A 20,515-nucleotide genomic window follows, 5' to 3' on the forward strand; every position below is an offset into this window, starting at 1 on the left:
TGCTGTATTCACAATGCAATACAAATTGCTATTTGTGCTCCACACATATTTCGGTAAGTTTTCTTTCTTTTAGTGGCAATTATGTGTCTCTTGTTGTATTTTGGGTAAGATATGTACAGATATACTGTATGTTATACAGTAAAGGCGAGTGGACACAGGCGTTCTTTGGACCGCGCCGTTTATTGGCATAAGCTTCTCCTTCACAACAAACATAAGTATCGTTTAGTGAAAGCAAAACAAAAATAATATTCCATCTCTCCCAAAAAAACATTATGTTCACAAAAAGAAAATCACTTCAGTATAGTAATGAGGCCCTATTCTGACACACAGTTAAACAACAATGCAAAATGAACTGGCAATCCATATTAAAATAGCTATGCAAAATACACGTAAAACTTAAGACTTTGGTCACTCTATTTTTATTGTTATTTTTATTCATATTATTATTATATTAACTCTACTTTTGATTGAAAATTTTATTAAAACAAAAACATGAAGAGGGGTTTTAATATAAAATTACTATAACTTGTTACTATAACAATTATCTTTTAAGAACTACGTCTTTCTATCCGTGGATCACTTTAACAGAAGAATGTTAATAATGGCATTTGTGGATTTATTGTTACAATAAACAAATACAGTACTTATGTACAGTATGTTGTATGTATATATCCGTTGTGTGTCTTATCTTTCCATTCCAACAATAATTTACAGAAAAATATGGCATATTTTAGAGATGGTTTGAATTGCGATTAATTGCGATTAATTACGATAAATTAATTTTTAAGCTGTAATTAACTCGATTAAAAATTTCAATCGTTTGACAGCCCTATTATATATATATATATATATATATATATATATGTATGTATGTATATATGGCGGAAAAAAAACTTTCAAAATTGTCCGATTTGCATGTGTGATACATCATTGGAAAGCTTAAAATCTCAATTTTCTGGAGGAATAAAAATTCTGAACAGGAGGGCATTTTTTTGAAAAAAATGTTTTTCAAACAGCAAAATCCTGTTAGGGTTGCGTGAGCAAGAGGGGATCCCAAAGCAGACACACAGGGGTGAGAGGAGTAATCGTTTATTGGCGATCACAAGAATGTGGCTGGGGTGGATGACTTGGCTCGTGGTAGATGAGCTGGCGTAAGACGAGGAGGCTCGGAAGGAAGGCAGGCGTGGAATCCGACGAGGGGCGCGCAGAAAACAGGACCTGGGACAAGAGCAAGGAAGTCGTAAGCCAGTTGCCACGTTTACATGGAGCCAAATATTCCAATTACAATCGAAATATTTGTTCAAACCGAATAAATGTGTTCCATATAAACACCTCATTCGGAATGAACAGGCCCAAACCGAATGGAATTTCATCCCGATTCACAGGGGTGGAATATTCCTTTTACCAAACCGATTAGAAGTAAAATTATATCGTGTAAACAGGGAAGCGGAATGGTGTCTGGTTGCGTTCTTTCTGCGCATGCTCCGTACTGACGTGGTGACGTCACTCGGTGACGTAAGTAACGTCACTTGCAACATGGCTTCCAAGCACACGCACAGCGCACCCACACAACTTTTTAAATGAACGGCTTATCATTCTGAAGTTTTGTTTCTACTCGAAAAGTTAAAACAGCAGCTGATCTGACGATCGAGCTCCATGTTTTGCAACGTGACGCTTTGTTTTGATTAATCTGCGCATGTCAGACGGCAGTTGTCAAACGTCCTTTCGGAATAAAGGCAGTCACATGTAAACGCTGGATCGGAATAGATGAAGTGACATGTAAACAGCTGATGTGAAATTTCCATTCGGAATGATTTGAATCGGTATGAATAAAAGTCAGCATGTAAACGTGGCTAGTGAGCAAAGATATCATATAGGAATGCGAGAAACAACTGACGTAGAAAACAGACGAGTTGATCGAGCGACGAGGTGGAGGCGTCCACTGGCTTTTATGGATGGTTGATTGGCATTGCCAGCACCTGTGGCCGCTCCACCCGTCTGTCGTCCAACCTGCAATCAATAAAAACATGCACACCTGCCGGAGGTGGCCAGGTCTCAGAAGGAAGGGGAAGAGGACCTTACAGGACCCCCCCCCCCCCCCCCCCCGCACGGGCGACACCAGGCGGCCGACGGAGATGCCCAGGATGGGCGCGTTGGAAGTCCCGGATGAGCGCCCGCGACAGCACCCACCGGGAAGGGACCCAGGAGCGCTCCTCCGGGCCATAGCCCTCCCAGTCAACAAGGTAATGGAGCCCACGGCCACGGCGGCGGACATCCAGAAGCCGCTCCACCCGGTAGGCCGGACCCCCATCGACCGACAGAGGCGGCGGAACAGGGGGGGCCAAGGGACTAGTGGAAACCGGTTTGACGAGGGAGACATGGAACGTGGGGTGGACTCTGTAATGCGCAGGGAGCCGGAGACGCACGGCGGTGGGGTTCACTATTTTCGAGATCTCGAAGGGCCCAACGAACCGGGGGGAGAGCTTCACAGACTCTGTCTTTAAAGGCAAGGACTTTGAAGAGAGCCAAACCTTTTGGCCGACGGCGTAAACCGGAGCGGGTGAGCGATGACGGTCAGTCTGGGCACGGGACCTCTCGGAGGCGCGGAGGAGTGCGGTGCGCGCTTGTTCCCAGACCCTGGAGCAACGGTCGATGTGGCCTTGGACAGACGGGATGGCGATGTCACTTTCCTGTGAGGGGAACAATGAGGGTTGGTAACCCAAGGAGCAGAGGAACGGGGACATACCGGATGAGGCATTTGGCAGAGAGTTGTGCGCGTATTCTATCCACGGAAGCTGGTCGCTCCAGGTGTTCGGACGGGCCTGTGTGGTACAGCGGAGGGCTGCTTTGAGCTGCTGATTCGTGCGCTCACATTGACCGTTGGTTTGTGGGTGGTACCCCGAGGACAGACTCACCCCGATACCCAGTGCAGAGCAAAACGTCCTCCAGACCTGAGAGGTGAATTGCGGTCCACTGTCCGAGAGTATGTCCGCTGGGATGCCGTGTAAGCGGAATACATGGTTAGTGAGAAAATCTGAAGTTTCCTTGGCTGAGGGAAGCTTGCGAAGGGGGATGAAATGGGCTGCTTTGGAGAATCTATCAACCACGGTGAGAATGACTGTGTTACCTCTGGAAGGAGGGAGACCGGTGACGAAATCTAGAGCAATGTGTGACCAAGGACGGCTGGGAATTGGTAAGGGGCAGAGGAGACCAGAGCTGGGCTTGGTGGAAGTCTTGCTACGAGCGCAAACAGTACAGGCGAGGACAAATGACCTTGCGTCTTATGACATGGACGGCCACCAAAACCGCTGGCGCAGCACGGTGAGTGTCCTTCTGATGCCGGGGTGGCAGAAGAGGCGGGATGAATGCGCCCACTCCAGCACCTGGGAATGTAGGGACTCGGGAACAAAAAGGTTAGATTGAGGGCCCTCACGGGGGTCCGGGTGCTCACCGTGTGCTGCCTTCACCTTTCCCTCGATCTCCCACTCTATCGAGGCAAGGAAGCAGGTCTGTGGGAGGATGGGTGCGGTCTCTTCCTTTGATGCACTAGCTTGGAACTGACGTGAGAGGGCGTCTGACTTTGTGTTTTTTGAACCTGGGATGTAAGAAAGAGTGAAGTTGAAGCGGGAGAAAAACATGGCCCACCTTGCCTGCCGTGGGTTGAGTCTCTTGGCTGACTTAAGGTACTCGAGGTTCTTGTGATCGGTCAACACGAGGAAGGGCTGCGATGTTCCCTCCAGATGGTGGCGCCATTCCTCCAAAGCCAGCTTGACTGCCAAGAGTTCTCTGTCTCCGATGCTGTAATTGCGCTCTGCTGGAGACAGTTTGCGGGAGAAGAAAGCACATGGGTGCACCTTACCATCGGCAGGCCGCCGTTGTGACAGCACTGCAGCCACACCCGTCTCTGAAGCGTCAACCTCCACAATGAATTGAAGCGACGGGTTCGGAGGGGCCAGTATAGGTGCCGAAGTGCAACGGGTCTTGAGGTCATTGAAGGCGGAGCCGGCAACATCAGACCAACGGAATTGTGTCGTGGTGGAGGTGAGAGCTGTGAGGGGAGCTGCAATCCTGCTGTAATTTCGGATGAACCTCCGGTAATAGTTGGCGAACCCAAGGAAGCGCTGGAGCTGCTTTCTGTCGGAGGGACGAGACCATTCCAGGACTGCCTTAACCTTTGCTGGGTCCATGCGCAATTTACCGTCGCCAACGATGTAGCCGAGAAACGTGGTTTCATTGACGTGAAACTCACATTTCTCGGCTTTCACGAAAAGTTTGTTTTCGAGGAGACGTTGGAGGACCTGTCGGACATGAACTTCGTGTTCGGAGGGGGTGCGTGAGAATACCAGTATGTCGTCCAGGTACACCACCACGGATCGGTCGATGAAGTCTCGGAGGACATCGTTAACCAGGTTCTGAAAGACTGCCGGGGCGTTTGTGAGACCAAAAGGCATTACTAAATATTCGTAATGCCCCAGGGGCGTATTAAACGCAGTCTTCCACTCATCCCCCTCCCTGATTCGGACGAGGTGGTAAGCGTTGCGCAAATCAAGCTTAGTAAAAATAGTGCTGCTATGGAGGGGGGTGAACGCAGAGTCCATGAGTGGAAGGGGGTACTTATTCTTGATCGTGATGTCATTCAGGGCTCGATAGTCAATACAGGGCCGCAGGCCGCCGTCCTTCTTGCCCACGAAGAAGAAGCCTGCTCCGACAGGAGAGGAAGAGGGACGGATGGTGCCAGTGGCCAGGGATTCGGTGATGTACTTTTCCATCGCCTCCCTCTCTGGTGTTGAGATGTTGAACAACCGACCCCTGGGCAGGGTAGCTCCAGGAAGGAGGTCAATGGCGCAGTCGTAAGGACGATGAGGAGGGAGCGCAATGGCATGCTCCTTACTAAACACCTGCCAGAGGTCGTGATAGCATTCTGGGACAGCGGACATGTCGGGTCGCTCCAGGCTCTGGGGAGAGCAGGACGGCACCAGAGCAGACCTGAGACAGTTACTGTGGCAAAAAGGGCTCCAAGCAGTTACTTTGGGGTGGGTCCAGTCAATGGAGGGATTGTGTGTCTTGAGCCATGGTAAACCAAGGACCAAGGGTGTGCGAGGGCTCACAAAGACGAGAAAGGTGTTCACCTCTTGGTGGTTGCCTGACAGACGCAGCTGGATGGGCTCAGTTTTCCGGTCCACACTGAAGAGGAGCTGCCCGTCGAGTGCAGTGGTCTTTCAACGGCACAGGAAGCGGGTGTGTCGTCAGCCCTAGTTGTGCCACGAGCTCGTGATCAATAAAGTTCTCGTCTGAACCGCAATCAACTAGGGCAGTTATTGAGCACGACAGGCCCCTCAAAGAGAGGGTAGCTGTGAGCTGGAGCCGACCTGAGGAGTTGTGCGACATATGGCTTACCAGTAGCACCTCTACTGATGAGCCTGGACGTACTGGGCAGTTGCGTAGAAAATGGCCACTTTTCCCCACAATAAATACACAAGCGTGCATCATACCTGCGTGTGCGCTCTTCTTGAGACAACCTGGTGCGCTCCAATTGCCGTTGCACGGCGCCGACAGCAGGGGGCGGTATCGCGGGTGCAACCTCAGTGGACTGGAGAGGAAGTGGACGTGGAGCGGGCCGCCGGAAGACAGTGGAGCGAGGAGGCATGGTGGCTAGCTGTTCACTATGCTGTCTCTGACGTTCACGTAAACGATTGTCAATATTTATAGAAAGTTTTATGACTCTGTCCAAGGAAGATTGTTCATCGCGGGTGGCTAATTCATCTTTAAGGCGCTCATTAAGAGCGCGGATGAACACCTCCTGCAGCGCCTCGTCATTAAAGCGGCTTTCAGCCGCTAACGTCCGGAATTCTACCGCGAACTCTGCGACGCTCCGAGTTCCCTGGCAAATAGACATGAGCCGCTTGGCTGATTCTTTTCCACGGACTGGATGGTCGAAGATTTTCCTCATCTCCTCCGTGAAACGGGAGTACGTAGCACATACGGAGGAATCACTCTCCCATACTGAGGATGCCCAATCGAGCGCGGGGCCCCGCAAACAGCCAATGAGGTAGGCGATTTTTGTTCTGTCTTCATGATATGTGTGTGGCTGTTGCTCAAAAACTAGGCTACATTGCACCAGAAAGGCGCGACAAGCGCCGAGGTTGCCGTCGTAAGGTGCCGGTGCGGGGACGTGAGGCTCTCGGCCCGTAGCCGATGACGCCGGGTGACTTGCGGCTACGTGGCACGGAGGGGTAGCGGCGTGACGTGGGGCTGACTGGGCTAAGTGGGCTTGTGGAAGTGGTGTGAGCTGCTCTTGTATGGCTTGGAGTGAATGGGAAATGTCCGTTACCTTATTGAAGAGGAATTCTATGGCTTGGTGGTGGTCTCGGAGTGAGGTGGGCGAGTCGGCGGGTTTGTCTGCGAGATCCATTATGGCCCGATCAAACTGTTAGGGTTGCGTGAGCAAGAGGGGATCCCAAAGCAGACACACAGGGGTGAGAGGAGTAATCGTTTATTGGCGATCACGAGAATGTGGCTGGGGTGGATGACTTGGCTCGTGGTAGATGAGCTGGCGTAAGACGAGGAGGCTCGGAAGGAAGGCAGGCGTGGAATCCGACGAGGGGCGCGCAGAAAACAGGACCTGGGACAAGAGCAAGGAAGTCGTAAGCCAGTGAGTAAAGATATCATATAGGAATGCGAGAAACAACTGACGTAGGAAACAGACAGTTGATCGGGCAACGAGGTGGAGGCGTCCACTGGCTTTTATGGATGGTTGATTGGCATTGCCAGCACCTGTGGCCGCTCCACCCATCTGTCGTCCAACCTGCAATCAATAAAAACATGCACACCTGCCTGAGGTGGGCAGGTCTCAGAAGGAAGGGGAAGAGGACCTAACAAAATCCCATCTGGAGGCGAGAGCACGCGAGAGCAGAATTACAGACACCATGACTTTAACGAGATATTATCAAGTGCTTACCTTGTTTTGATTCAAAAACTCCATGTAGCATGTATCACTGAGTGCCAAGACACAGCTGTGAATGGCCACAGCTGGATTTTTGCGGAATTTTATGGGTGAAACATGGTAATTTAACAGGGGTCGCGATGCAGAAATCGCAGACATCAAGGAGTGGTCGAGAGTTTCTTTTTCATATATTTACCCTTTTAAACTTTAAAAAAAAACTTTCTTTGGGTCGATTATTTATCATCTAAAATATCGGAGAAAATGCGACAGTAACAAAAAAAATACAATTAAGCGATAGTTATGAGGTAGATATCCGTGACTTTTTTACAGACGCCATTTTTTTCATTGTGGCATAATTTGTTTAAAAGTTTAAAATATGCGAGTGAATAATTTTCTTAAGTCTTTTTTTTTTTTTTTTTTTTAAACGAAATATGAGACATCAATTAATGGTTCTAAGCTAAAAACGACAGACAGTTTGAATAATAAATATAATTAATTACCTTCGTTTTACGGCTGGGTTGAAACAAAAGTGGTTGCGCGACGTCTGTAAACGGGGGTTTTCAGGGTAAAACGGACAAATTAAAAATAGTTTGGGGGCTTCATGCACCATGAATCTGCTATGACAGCATATAGACATGTTGTTCTATCAAACACAAAGTTGTTTTGGCTTCAAATACAGCAGATCCTTTTAAAGAGGAGTGCAAGAGCAGAAACTGCTTTTTCAGTCTTGTCTGTGTTTTCCGCCATATACATATATATATATATATATATATATATATATATATATATATATATATATATATATATATATATATATATATATATATATATACGAGTTTCTGACGTAATGTAAAGTGCTGTCAAATTTAGCACGTTCACGGCGGTAATTAATTTTTTTAATTAATCACGTTAAAATATTTGACGTATTTAACACAAGCGCGGAATGCCTGCTCATGCATCCCATAATCCCACTGTTACGACCCATGGACGGCTCGCTAAGGGCGTACCATAAAACGAGCCACACACAAGTTGCAAGTGGACACAAATTTATTCACACAAGTCGAACTCGCAATCAACAAAATATACAAAGCTGGAAGAAGCTGGCTTTATCGTAAGCCAACAATATGAAACCACACTTAAACCCCACCCGCTAAGTAAACCCTGATCGTGAAAAGGAAATAACAAAAAGACGGCAGTTTACCTCTCCTGCTGCGGTGCTCTTATTTACAGTGGTGAACGAACACGATCCAATAACGAATGAACACAAAATACCTAACCAAAAAAGCGGGAGTGTAACAATATAGCGATCAAATGCACAGGTGAATGAATGGCCAGCAAACAGCTGGCGAAGAGGTACGCGGCACGTATGCTGTCAAATGCGAACTCTCAGTGTTGACTGTAAAATGACGAGCGGTCAGATGACTTTTGTTAACGCTGTCTTTATTTGGTTAACAACACTCAGGCACAATACAACACACGGGGGATGCGAGCTCAAACAACGGCCTAATAGTGCTACCTTGTATCGGCTTAGCTGCCGTAAAGCAAGTGTCGTTATTGCCGCAAATGTAAACAGACGGCTGCACAATGGATACATGACAGACAGCGGCTAGTTTCTGAAGTTGGCACCCTTCCTCGGGTGGCCCATCAGCGGCGGCGACGTCGTCTGCCCGTTCGGCGTCAATCAGAGTAAGTCACATTGGGAGGGGAGGCAGCCAGCTGGCGGACGCGACGATCAGCAGACTGACAGTCTCAAAATAGATAACAATAAAGGGCCAGGGCCATCGCACCACTCAGAAGTGCAGTGAGCAGCGCGGGTAACGGTTAAATGTAAACATGGAAGAAAATCAGGTTGGCCCTCTGGGTGGGGAATTCTCAGAAAATGTAAATAAGTTGGTTTGCCTCAGCAACTGGCTAGAGCACTGGTGTCAAACTGACTCCTTGAAGGGCCAAGTGGGTGCAGGTTTTCTTTCCAACCAATGAAGCTGACACCTTTTGACCAATCTGATCTCTTACATGGGTAATCAGTTAAACTTTGTCAGGTGCTGCTTGTTTCAACAGAAAATTCAGTGGTTAAACTGTTTGCGCGGTATCAGTTGGAACAAAATCCAGCACCCACTTGGCCCTTTGTGGAACTGGTTTGACATCTATGGGCTAGAGGATGAGTAGGGAAGAGAAGCACATTTATGTGTACACTACACACACTTTGCACACAGTATAAATAATACTGTTTTTGATACTGTTCTAAGGCTCTGTTGTGTGTTTGTTTTTGCAGAGAAAAAGAAAATGACTTCAACAGAAAGAATGCTAACGTTAACGCCATCTTGTGGATTTATTGTTATAATCAACAAATACAGTACTTATGTACAGTATGTTTAATGTATATATCCGTCTTGTGTCTTATCTTTCCGTTCCAAAATAATTTACAGAAAGATATGGCATTTTTTAGAGATGGTTTGAATTGCGATTAATTACGATTAATTAATTTTTAAGCTGTGTTTAACTCAGTTAAAAATTTTAATCGTTTGACAGCTCTAATAACCCTTACTTTTCGAGGCTGTGGTCATGAAGTTAATTCTTCAATGTTGCAACTGTTCAATTTTGCACATCAGCTATTTTTTTTTAAAGAAAAAGTCTTAGCCAAAGTTATTTATTTTTATTTTGTTTTTCAAAATATATACATTTCAGAATATTGTATTTTCTATTTTTGAGCAGAATTCTAGCTTTGTACAGGCTAATGTTCTATTGCTGAGAGCACAAAAGTGTGTAATAAACAACTAGCACATTTATAGTTTGCATTTTGTTTTCTTACTGTACCGAAAATGAACTGAACCGTGACCTCAAAACCGAGGTTCATACCGAACCGAGATTTTTGTGTACCGTTACACCCCTAATGTTAACGTAACATAGCTATTAAGAATTATTCAGATAACTATCGGATAAAGAACATGCTAACAAGTTTACCAAACTATCAATGTCACTCCAAAACACGAAAATAACATGTGAAATGATACAATAAGGTGTTAATAATTTCACACATAAGTCGCTCCAGAGTATTAGTCGCACCCCCAGCCAAACTATGAAAAAAAAAAAACTGTGACTTATAGTCCGAAAAATACGATAATTATTATATTTTTCATTTTTTCACAAGAGTTTTCAGCGTAAAAAGCTCTTTGTTGTGAGGCTGCCACCACATTGTCTAACAGACTAGCATCATTCTTTGACATATTTACTAGGGCTGTCAAACGCTTAAAATTTTTAGCTTAGAAATTAATTAATAGTAATTAATCCCAATTCAAACCATCTCTAAAATATGCCTTATATTTCTGGAAATTATTGTTGGAATGGAAAGATAAGACAAAAGACGGATATACAGTATACATACAACATACTATACATAAGTACTGTATTTTTTTTGTTATAACAATAAATCCACAAGATGGCATTAACATTATTAACATTCTTTCTGTTAAAGGGATCCACAGATAGAAAGACTTGAAGTTCTTAAAAGATAAATGTTAGTACAAGATATAGTAATTTTATATTGAAACCCCTCTTAATGTTTTCATTTTAATAAAATTTGTAAAATTTTAAATCAATAAATAAACTAGTAGCTTGCCTTTGTTGACGTCACCGAGCGGGACATCAAATGGGCTCCCTGCTGTTTTTCCACAGTGTCTTTAACTACGTAAGGTAGTGATTGAAATACACCACAAGGTGTCAATGGCGAGTTTAAAATTAATTATTAAAAAATCAAGCCACTGAGTGTGTTTTGTCCCTCGCCTGACTCTGTAGCTCCCTGTTTACTGGTCCATCACGGTCATTTGAATGCTGGCTTCACAACGTACAAGACTTCTGATGGTTTGTATATTGTGACTAAATATTGCCATCCAGTGTATTTGTTGAATTAAACGAAATGTTTGAATAGAGTTTGACCAAAGTCTGAGTGAGTTTTATGTGTATTTTGCATTGTTATTTTTATTGGGAAAGCCAGTTCTCTTTGCACTGTTTTTTAACTGTGTGAGAATAGAGCCTTATTAATACAGATTCATAGGCGGAGTTTGATTTTTGGGGCAGGGGGGCACAACATGTTGATGACCCCGAAGCGCAGTGTCAGCAATAAAATTAACTTACAAGAATATTCATAATAATAAGTTGACAATGAGCGTTTTTTGTTTCCCATCATTATTGAGGGGAATTCTAAATCAGGCTGCTTAGGCAATACTTTTCGCCAAGATCGTCATCCATTTAATATAGTACGCCCGCCGGTGTCGTGCAAATGTAGTTACCCCAGTCAAGAATTGTATCCCCTGGGTGGAGCCATATGGAGGTAAGATTTGTGTCTTATCATTCAATTTAAAAAAAAGTTGCTTCAATTGAAATATATATTTTCAAACAAAAAAAGTCGTTTCAATAAAAAAAAATTTGTTTGAATGCAAAAATAAATTTGAAACTCAAAAAAATGCATGTGAAAGCTACTAGTATTTTTTTTTTTTTTTTTTTAATTGGAGTCGGGTTTTTTTTTTTTTGTTTTTTTTTTTTTTGTTTTTGTTTTTTTGATTGAAGCAACTTTTTTGATTGAAGTAATGTTGATTTGTGTTTGGGCCACATTTTGGCTAGGACATTTTTTTTCTTTATTATTCGATCAAAAAATAAGTTGCTTGAAAATATATATTTATTTTCAAAAAGAAAAATCATTTCAATAAAAAAGAACAATTTTAATCGTAGAAAACGTTTCTGAATGCGTCAAAAAAATATTTGAGATCAAAAAATTTGCATTTGAACACTTAATTTTTCATTGAAAAAATTTTCTTTGATTGAAGCAATCTTTTTTGTGTTTGGACCATATTATGGGTAGGACATTTGTGTCTAAATCATTCAATCCCAAAAAAAAGTTGCTTCAATCAAAAAAAAATTTCAATCAAAGAAAAAAAATCCTTTGAAAAATAAAATTGCCCTCCACTAATTGTTGTTGTTGTTGAAAATTATATGCAAAGCAAATGACTGTCCAAGGTGCTAGTCTCATGATCTGTTTGATCTTTCGTCTTTTTCTTTCGACTTTTCCCTTCAGGTGTCGCCACAGCGAATTAGTTGACTCCATCTAACCTTGTCCTCTGCTCTCATACAATTATTTTTTAAAAAATCTAAGCAGTTACTAACTCTGTTACTCATTACTTGAGTATTCTATTCTATGAATACTTTTATACTTGTACTTGCGTACATTTTTGCATGACTACTTTTACTTGAGTAATATTATTTAGAAGTAACGCTACTCTTAATTGAGTAAAAAAACTTTTGCTACTCTACCCAACTCTGAGTATAGTGTAATAGCTTTATGTTAAATCTACACATTAAATCTAAATCTGTTTGTTATAACTGATGATAAATCTGAAATGAAATGTAAGACCTCAATAATAGATCTGATTTTTTTTTAACTGAATAGTCAGCTTATATTCTATTTCAAAATGCGACTTATAAGAAGCACCAAAATTAAAGCTATAAAAGCTATTTAGGACACCACAACACAATTTTAGGTTGAGTTGTCATCCGCACAGGTTGAAAAAAAAAAGTAATGAGCCTCCAAAAAAAAAAAAAACTAAGTAGAGATTTTGGAAAAAGTACAAGGTCATCAGAAAAATGAACATACTGTACTTACAACTTTTGCTTATTAGACAGCTCTTCATCCCCCTCTTCAGCACAAAGGGGGATGATGCGCGCGCGTGTGCACAAATTGGAATCGTGTGTTCAATTTTAAAACGCTTCCACCTCCCTTCATGCGCCGGCTGTGCAATTGAAGTAAAATCTGCAGACTGTGGTTCACATTTCGTCACCACTTTGTAAACTTAGATCATATGGGGTCAGCGAGAGGTTGAAGCGACCCTACAGCTATGCGTCTGCTCTCCAAAGATCAGTTACCATGTAATGGTGAAGGAATGTCGCCCAGTCTCTGGTGACTATTTCAAAAAAAAAAATTTTTTTTTTTTTTCCATCTTAATTAAAACCAATTTGAGTGTTGGATGTCACTGTTTAACTCTGAAGCGATGCTGACATGTATGTACTCACACATTAGATACAACTTGCAAGAAAAAAGAATCTTCAGTAACACTTTGTAATAACTGTTACAACTAGTTAGTACATTATTATTAAACTTTAAATAAATTATTTATAGTTAACTTAAGTGTTTGTTAACAGTTCGTAAAACATTTATTATGATGCCTATAGATAATATATCATAATTAAACTGATGATTAATGAACAATAAATGTCTTATAACTAATATTTAATATAGTAACTCACACTTTACAGATCAATAGTGAATAATTTGCTAACCATATACACTGCTGGCCAAAAGTATTGGCACTGCTGCAATTACAAATTCTTTGGAAATAATATCTTCATTTATTTTGCTTGCAATGCAAAAACACAAAAGAGAATGAAAAAAAATTTAAATAATTATCATTTTACACAAAACTCAAAAAATCGGCCGGACAAAAGTATTGGCACCCAAAATAACTGCAAACAACCGCTTCCTGTATCCATCAATGAGTTCCTTGCAATGGTCTGCTAGAATTTTAGACCTTCTTCTTTGGACAACTGCTCAAGGTCTCTGGATATGCTGCAAAATGTGTTGGTAGTCTTCAGACTTAGTAATACCATGCACACGGTCAAGCAGTTCAGTGCCAGAGGCAGCAAAGCAACCCCCAAAGATCAGGGAACCTCCGCCATGTTTGACTGTGGGATCTGTGTTCTTTTCTTTGAAGGCCTCTTTTTTCCCCCTGTAAACTCTATGTTGATGCCTTTTCCCCCCAAAAAAACTCTACTTTTGTCTCATCTGACCAGAGAACATTCTTCCAAAACGTTTTTGGCTTTCTCAGGTAAGTTTAGGCAAACTCCATCCTGGCTTTTTATGTCTCAGGGTCAGAAGTGGGGTTTTCCTGGGTATCGTACCACAGAGTCCATTTTCATACAGACGCCGACGGATAGTACCTTTTGTACCCTCGGACTGCAGGACAGCTTGAACGTGTTTGGATGTTAATCTAGGTTCTTTATCCACCATCTGCACAATCTTTCATTGAAATCTTGCATCAATTTTTCTTTTCTGTCCACATCTAGGGAGGTTAGCCACAGTGCATTTATACAAATTAGAGAAGCATCACATGATTTTTCAAAGGGTGCCATTACGTTTTTACATTTTTGGAGTTTTGTGTAAAATGATAATGATTTTGTTTTTTATTCTATTCTCTTTTGTGTTTTTTTTTTAATTGCAAGCAAAATAAATGAGGATATTACTACCAAAGCATTTGTAATTGCGATCATTATCTGGGAGAAATTGGGCAATATCAGACAGAATTGCAGGGGTGCCAATACTTTTGGCCAGCAGTGTACTAAACTTTGAAGAATAGCAAATAGGTTGAAAAAGTTAGGGGGTACAGAAATTTAATGTGATAGTTAAAAAAATTAAAATTTTCTTCCTCAAGATTGTTCCACCCATAGGCCTTTTTGTGTATTGTACTTTACCAAAGAAACATCACAGATTAAATGTTGAACATTTTGGTTAACAAAACTGAAACTGTTAAAAAAAACACTTAACAATTCAACAATAAATCATTTATTAATAGTTTACTAATGATCTATTAACTAGTTAGAAACTGATAGTTATGATAAAGTTTTACCGAATCTTCAAACAAAAATTCCTTATTGACCCAAAAAGTAATGATGGGGCTTTTTTTTCTTTAAATAATGTCATCTGGATGTAACTGATTGGACACTAACTGGGGGGACATTTTGTGCTAAATGTAGCCCTCACCCTAGCTTTGCAAGCATAAAAGCTAATAAGACTTTGGATACGATGAGAAATCTATAATTTTACAAAATAAAACTTTTGAAACTACTCAATTCAGTTAAATTTATTTATGTATAGCTTTAACAGAGTGGACATTGATATACAGTGGTACCTCTACATACGAATTTTATTTATTCCAGGACCTGCCTAATTTATGCTTCTTAGTTACGGTGATGGCGTAGCAACGGCATAGAACCTACGTCGTCAATGAGCATTCGAAGTTCAGCGTCAAGTGAACGCGTTGCTCTGTAATTCACCGCCAAGCCACTAGAGGGGTGTGGTGTTTGAATGGTTTTGGAGGACTGTTGTCGAATTCCTTTAATTTTCTTCCGGTTAGACAACAATGGCAATGGAGATGGTACGCTTGCATGTGGATCATAAGCTCATTTACACTGAACAACAAATGTTGATCGTATAAATGTTGAGGCGTAGGCGACGCAGAAGACTGTGTATATATACATATATACACAGTATATATTCATTCATAGAAGAAATTAATTCAAATGAAGCATTTCGAAAGGTCTTTTTGTCAAATTATACTGTAGATTTGTCATCAAGTATCGAAAGTCATATTAGTTATTATACTAGCAAATTAGGCTGTGGTCAAACTTTAGCACAAAATGTCGCATATGTTAGTGTCCCTTCTGTCATGTCCCGCTAGAAAAAAAAAGACACTACAGTGAAAATAAAACTACTTTTCAACATCCCCAACGCCACCACACGTAGAGTTGTGTAGACATCTCTATTTCCAAGCGGTTTGCATGTTTGTGCGTGCATGAATGTTATTGATCCTGATTGGGCCTCACGAAACGAGATTCCAACCTGCCGTTGACCCGCACTTCTCCATGTTTCCACCCTTCCCTCCGATCATCAGAGGCAGCTGTCTATTCCTGCCAGCAGGCCGGGTCGCGTGTCATTTCTGATTGTTAGATGGAATTGAAGGAAAGAGAGAGAGAGAGAATAACCTTAGTACCCCCCGCCCCCCCCCCCCCGCAAAATCACAAGCAGGTCTCAGTTGAAGTTTCTTTGGCTAGCTAACTATCAAAACATTACCAAGTTTACTTTAGAGTGTTGTTGCCCAAACGGGTTCTGTGAGCTGTAGCTCTCAGGTTCTCAAAATGATTTGCAATAAATGATGTTGGATTTGGAAAAACTCCATAACAGCTACCCATTATAAGAAACTAAAGCACTAGTACTACTTGTATCTCAACTCATCTTTCTGTCATTGTAATAAATGGAAATTCCAATAATCTGTCTAAGCAATCGGGGAAAAAAAAAAAAAATGTAACTCATTCTAGGTAGCAGCGTCAAACATAACAGTGTCAAACCTAACAACTATAAAACAAGGGCAACTACATTGTGAATTTCAAACAACTACTAGTATTTACCCTAAGTCTGCTTAGTTCTTTCTAACAGATATTGGGAAAAACAAGTACTTGGTTTAAAGAAATTGATATTTGAACAGAAATCAAGGTACAATGTACTCATATGTTTGCCTATACTTTTTATTTGCTAGGGGGGATAAAAATTGATATGACTTCAAATTCAGGGTCACCCGCAGTACTTTATCGAATTTCTTCCTTGTTTGTATTCAATTAACTCGTTCTCTGCCGTAGACAACGATAGACATCAAATACTAATTTTAATTTATCAGTGCTGTTTTCGTCAATGATGACTTTAACAAAAATATTTAATTGATGAACTTTTTTTTTCATGACGACAACGAGACGATAACGAGGTAGAAACGTGTCTTAGGAGAATAAAGCATAACTACTAGAATGACAGTACTGAATATACTTGCAATGAGTTCCAAACATTCTTGAAAAAAAGTGAAATAAGACACGAAACATCAGAGCCATATTCTCCACACCAGAACGGGACAGCTGAAAGAGGGTGGCATACACCAGGGTTCACAAAATCTGGACCTCGGTGCCACCTTTCCTGTCGTGTTTTCCACGTCTCTCTCCCCTAACACACCTGAATCAAATGATTATGTAATCAGCAACCTCCCCAGAAGCCTGATAATAATCCTGATTGTTTTGATTTAGGTGTGTTGGAGGAGGAAGACATGGAAAACACGACAGGAAAAGTGGCATCGAGGTCCGGATTTAGTGAACCCTGGCGTACACTATTTGAAATGTGTAGGTGCATGCTAGTCGAAAGTGGGCTACCAAAATACCTATGGCCCTATGCAGTATAAACTGCAGCAATGGAACGCAACAGATGTTATAATAGACGTACAAGGCAAACTCAAAAAAAAAAAAAAAAAAAATTTCCAGAATGCAAAAATTTGGGTCTGTATGTTACACATACAAATAAGACAAGGGAAAATTGGATTCAAAGTGTGGCCAAGGACAATTTGTTGGCTATGATTAAACAGTCCAGCATATCTCATGAATCAAGATGAAGTATAGACCCTACACACGTGACGTCACAACTCCGCTCTCCTGACTGGTGCCGCCCACTTGTCCGTCAACACATCGTGTTGACCTGTTACGGCTACGTACATTCCTCCTATTTACGGCGCGTTTTTCTGCTCGTTAACATTAATAATCAAAATGGTGAAGGCGTGTGTGGCGGTCGGTTGCAATAACAGAGAAGATAGACGGAGCGCAATGGAACGCAACAGATGTTATAATAGACGTACAAGGCAAACTCAAAAAAAAAAAAAAAAAAAAAAACAAATATTTCCAGAATGCAAAAATTTGGGTCTGTATGTTACACATACAAATAAGACAAGGGAAAATTGGATTCAAAGTGTGGCCAAGGACAATTTGTTGGCTATGATTAAACAGTCCAGCATATCTCATGAATCAAGATGAAGTATAGACCCTACCCACGTGACGTCACAACTCCGCTCTCCTGACTGGTGCCGCCCACTTGTCCGTCAACACATCGTGTTGACCTGTTACGGCTACGTACATTCCTCCTATTTACGGCGCGTTTTTCTGCTCGTTAACATTAATAATCAAAATGGTGAAGGCGTGTGTGGCGGTCGGTTGCAATAACAGAGAAGATAGACGGAGAGACTTGAAGTCCTACCGGATTCCGAGACACATGGAGAGGAGAGAGCGAGATGGGCTGCTGCAATTCGACGAGAAAACTGGGCTCCAAACGATTACCACAGATTATGTAGTAGTCATTTTATATCTGGTAAGATGCATTTAATATATATTTAGAGGGTTTTGGGCTGACAACCACAATTAAGATCATTGCTAGGCTAATCGCCGACAACATACACGTATGTATGTAGTGAGAGTGCTATCGCTAAACCATATAAACATTAAAAGCCCTAGCTCCATTGACAAATGACATGAAATACATTAGACTTGACAGCGGATGTTAGCAAGAACAAAAGATTTTGAATTGAAAATTTCGTAACTCACCTTCCGAGCACAAGATTCCTGCCGAATTTTCGTGTACGAGGACCTGTTTCACCCAACCAGCAACGTAGCATTTATAAGCCTCCAAGCTCTTAAAGTTTTTCAAACTTTCGTGAGAATAGGCTGATTTTGTGTGGACAAGATAGTTGTAAATATCAGGGTCAGGCAGAGACGGCGAAGGCAGCCGGTCAAAAATCATCGATTTAGGCATCAAATATGGATCTGGCGACTGTATAAAACGAAGCTTTTCCACATAACGCCTTTTATGCAACACATCCAGTGAGTTTACGGCATCAGAAAGCACCGGGTCTTCCATGAAATGCATTTTAAATTCCTCGATCAATTGAAACCAATGCTAATACAGAGACAAAATGACGGACAAGTGGGCGGAACCATACAGCGAGCACGTGGTTTTATGACGTCGGTGGGTAGGGTCTATACAATATGATAAAGTTACAAAAAACTGATCAAACAAATGTAGAGGTCAAAAACAGAACGGAAGATTCTCTCGAACCAAGTGCAAAATACAACTTGAGAATAGAAGGTATCCCTCAAGAGAGGAGAAAACCGATTCATTTAGAAGACTTCATAACAGAAGACACAGATTGTATAAAAGGCTACAAAGTTATGTGATTGTTTGCTTAAAATGTTCAGAGATGTTCGTTCAGTGCCTTCAGCATCATTTGATTCCCACATTTGGCTGACGTAAATAGGTGAAAAGTTGGATTGCGCATGCACCGTACCAGAATGCGGAAGTCAATAGGGAATGGGACGTACTACGTCACTGTTTGGACGCGCCTCCATGCTGGCAATATGATTTACTTCCGGTTCGGCAGAGTCAATGCGGATTGTAACGTGTGGTAGTGCTAAGCTAACTCTTTCAGTGTTTTAGAAAGAAAATATGGGTGCTTATTGTTGCGTTACCGGGTGCAACAGCGTCTCCTACGACAAAAAAAGGGGTTAGGAAAAATGGACTCACTTTTCACCGTTTTTCCAACCTCTCATAACGCTCCGATGTGGTGCGCTTGACCTCAGAATAACCCAAGAAGAGATATGGTGACCAATCGGGATGTGTTGTCAGCATTTCATATGCAGGTTTTCCTAGTAACACAACAGGTAGGTGAGGAGGAGGAGTAGTTTAGCATTGCTACCGAGGCAAATTTACACAACAGTAAAAAAAACACACAAAAAACCGTATTGAAACCAAAACGGATAAATCGTTCAACTTACAAGAGTAGAGATGAGGGGAATACTCTCATTCCAGCAGAAATATGATCATAAGAAATGCTTTTCCGACGAACCGCTGCAATCCAGCCATCAGTCGTGCCTTCGTGATCTGATATTTGGTCCTCCATGCAGGAAAACGGTGAAAAGTGAGTCCAGTTTTCCTCGCCCTTTTTTTAGTCGTAGGAGAAGCTGTTGCACCCGGTAACACAACAATACACACCCATAATTTCTTTCTAAAACACCGAAAGAGTTAGCTTAGCACGACCACACGTTACAATCGGCATTGAGTCTGCCGACCCGGAAGTGAATCATATTGCCAGCATGGAGGCGCGTCCAAACAATGACGTAGTACGTCCCATTCCCTATTGTAAGAAAGTCACGGGTGGATGCACGACATGAGCGTGCGTCTAACTGTGTGTTTGTTCATTGCTGTGCGTAAATGCAAAGTGCTCACAAGCAGCATTCATATTTACGTAGACAAATTGTTATGATTACCTTTTGTTGTTGTTATGATAGTTCGTCCGATTGTTTTGCGTGGTAGTCCGTTAGCCTGTTGCCATGCCGTGATTCTAAACCAGCGTCACGTTGCGGCATAGCGCACCGGAAGTAGAGTGAATCCGCCTTCACAATAAGTGCGCGAAACCGAAAGTGCTCCGGTTGAGCGTAGAAAATAGTTCAAGCTTAACTGCGAATATTCCATTTACATGTTTAAATGTAATGGGTTGAATTTAAGCAATGTATAATTATTTATTGTTTCTTTTTATGTCTTTTGTTCAGATAAACCACACAGACACACACATATACCCACAAACACCTACTCAAGAATATAACCATTCCCACATCTACATGGACAGTTGGGATGAATGGACTGTATAAAGTTGATTTAAGAGGATTTGCATTAAAGAAAAAGGAGAAATCCAGCCACCTGTCCCAGTGCCATTATTGCCTCTACTTTGAACCGGCCTTAAGTGGTGTTTGGCCAACACACTGACGTGAACACAGCTAAAATCAACCTGAATCAGCAAGAATCCAGTTTTCTCCACGACACAGATTGTGATGGAGTGATGGAGTCGACTGACGAGACGAGAACAAGATGAAAATGCACCATAGTTTCCATCAAAA

General features: G+C 41.9%; 1 long non-coding RNA gene across 1 annotated transcript; it reads right to left on the reverse strand.

The window, feature by feature from the left end:
• Positions 1-6,184: 6,184 nt before the first annotated feature.
• LOC130929482 (uncharacterized) lies at positions 6,185-19,681 on the reverse strand. Its single transcript, XR_009066902.1, has 3 exons — positions 19,397-19,681; positions 19,146-19,267; positions 6,185-6,622 (listed from the first exon to the last, which is right to left on the reverse strand). It is a non-coding gene; the product is annotated as an uncharacterized LOC130929482 (long non-coding RNA).
• Positions 19,682-20,515: the final 834 nt, after the last annotated feature.

Source organism: Corythoichthys intestinalis, chromosome 14 (assembly GCF_030265065.1).
Source record: "Corythoichthys intestinalis isolate RoL2023-P3 chromosome 14, ASM3026506v1, whole genome shotgun sequence".
NCBI lineage: Eukaryota > Metazoa > Chordata > Actinopteri > Syngnathiformes > Syngnathidae > Corythoichthys > Corythoichthys intestinalis.